Source organism: Nestor notabilis, unplaced genomic scaffold (genome assembly GCF_000696875.1).
Source record: "Nestor notabilis isolate BGI_N333 unplaced genomic scaffold, ASM69687v1 scaffold182, whole genome shotgun sequence".
Lineage (NCBI taxonomy): Eukaryota > Metazoa > Chordata > Aves > Psittaciformes > Psittacidae > Nestor > Nestor notabilis.
The window spans coordinates 64798-67324 of record NW_009917633.1 but is presented as its reverse complement, the minus strand read 5'-3'; positions in this window follow the sequence as shown (position 1 = coordinate 67324).

The following is a 2527-nucleotide window of genomic DNA, read 5'->3' as shown; positions in this document are numbered from 1 at the left end:
CTCCTCGGGCATGCCCGGCGGGGGCAGGGGCACTGCCAACGGCACACGCAGACCGCAGCGAGCCTCTCCTGCAGTTCGTAAATTCCAGAGTATTCACTGTTCCTCTGTAGAACAAGAAGTTACTCAAGATTGTAGTTTAAATCCCGTGCGGTTTAAATCACATTCATTTTGAGGGCGATGTCCTTCCCTGGATAAGCGTGTTTCATGTTGTAGCCAGAGGTGTATGTATCTGAACAGTAACTTCTCTGAGCCAAGTGGCAGAAGCTCGTCGGTCCCTGACAGCAAAGAACTGGAGATAATGCTCAGACAAGAGAAGATGTAGTCATTCTCTGAATGGAATAGAAGTAGTTATTCTTTGAATGGAATGCAGGTGGTTATTCCTTGAATGGAGTAGAAGTAGCTGTTCTTTGAATGGAGTAGAGGTAGCTATTCCTTGAATGGAGTAAAGGTAGTTATTCTTTGAATAGAATGCAGGTAGTTATTCCTTGAATGGAGTAGCGGTAGCTATTCTTTGAATGGAGTAGAGGTAGTTATTCTTGAAGCAACTTGCTCTAGTGGAAGGCGTCTCTCTCCGTGGTGTGGGGTGGAACTAGACAAACTTTCCTTTCCAACCCAAACCAATCTATGATTCTCTCAAATTTATGCCCACTTAGGAGTAGCCACCAGACGAAGATCTAGCAGGGAAAGGCCTCTGCAAGTAGAAAAATAATAATAATAATAAAAAAATCCATTGAGATTCCTTGTGGTTTTTCCCAGTCTTGCAAAACTTCTGAAAGCAGAGGCCTGCTATCTCCTGGGGTGGTTTGGCAGAGCCTAGTGCCTTCCTGCAGGGATGTGCTGAGGGTGGCGATGCAGCTCAGCCCAGAACAGCTTCTCCATCTCATCATACTGCTGAGACTCTGCCTGCGCCTTCTCAGGCACCCCTGTGCATGAAAGTGCTTCTGTCCAGGTCCGGTTTGTGATGGTGTCAATTGCATAAATACCAGTGGAGATGCTGAAATTCAAAAATTTGAGCTGAGGTACTTCCAATCAGGCAGTCTTTTACACTCTCTGTTCATTAAGGAGGTGCATCAGCTTAATGCAACAAATGAGTTCATAACAATAACACTACAGTATCAGTGAACATTATGCATTATACAATAGTTGGGTTGGAAGGGAAAGATCATCTAGCTCCACATTGCACTAGACCAGGTTGCTCCATGCCCTGTCCAACCTGGCCTTGGACACTGCCAAGGATGGGGCATCTTCCACCTTTCTGGGCAACTTCTTCCAGCGTTTCACTACCCTCACTGTAAAAAAACCTCTTCTTTCTATCTAGTCTGAGTGAACGTATTAGGTGAATGTTTTGATTACAAATGTTTTGCTTCATTATTATTTCAGTTGTGACTCTACCAGGTCAAGGCAGGCTAAGTGAACGTGCTATGTGTTTACTTTCCAGATAGTTTAAGCCAGTGATTTTCAATGATGGCACAGATCCCCACACAGGACATTTAATCCCTTTACAACTGCCACAGTTTTCTTACAAGCTTACTATTTAAGGTTTCAATGCTAGACAACTTAAAAAGCTTAGAAGAAAATGTGGGGTTTTGTATGGACAGGTGGTCTGCGTCTTATCATCAGTCAGTTCTGGCAACAATTCATATGAAACCCGGCTCTTTTGTATTTGTTTCTTTTTACACCAAAAGTTAGTACACAAAACGTTATTCAGCTCATCCCACACCTTTTAAGGACTAAATACAACCCATTTTTGTTCAAATACTACCACCTTGTGGTCAGTTCTGGTAAGTGACGCTTTCCTACACCTAGCCGTGCTAGAAGCAATGCTGAAGTTGTTTCATTGAAATAGGGAAGAAACTTTGTTCATTTTAGCCGAATATAAAAATCCAAACACATTTTGGATGTGATTTGAAATCTGAATTGTTTGAAGAAAAACTATATTTAATACATTTCCTCTGTTGTTAGTAATTTCTGCTTAGCACTTCAAATTATGTTCATGCTCTTCACAGAGCTAAGGTTTTGATTAGGATGACTGTTTAATCCAGCTGGTGAGGAAATTATAAGGCTGATTTATCACACTTTTTCAAAACTACATAATATATTTGAAATTAATTAACTTTTGCCTATCTCAATGTGCAATGTCTAAGAAGTTTCAAATATTTTAATTGGGTTTTTTTTGTTTCAGAATTAAGCCACTTTTAAATCAATATTCAGTAATATATATTTTTATAAAACTATGTATTGTACTAAGGCATATTATTAAGAAGAAAACATGCACTCCATCTCGCTGTGCATGTAGCTAATACATAGAATTCACAGAAAACTTCTGTAGTTTTGTAAACTTATACACCATCTGTACCTAATTGCTCATAGATTCTGATGCAAATATTATATAGAAAGAGGCATTTGCACTCAGGATGTAATTGTGTGCAGAAATATCTTCATGAATCTCTTAGCAGTATTATACTGTGACCATTCTTGTCACCTGAAAGGCTTTCATTTTTGATTGCACAATATTCCATGAAAACAA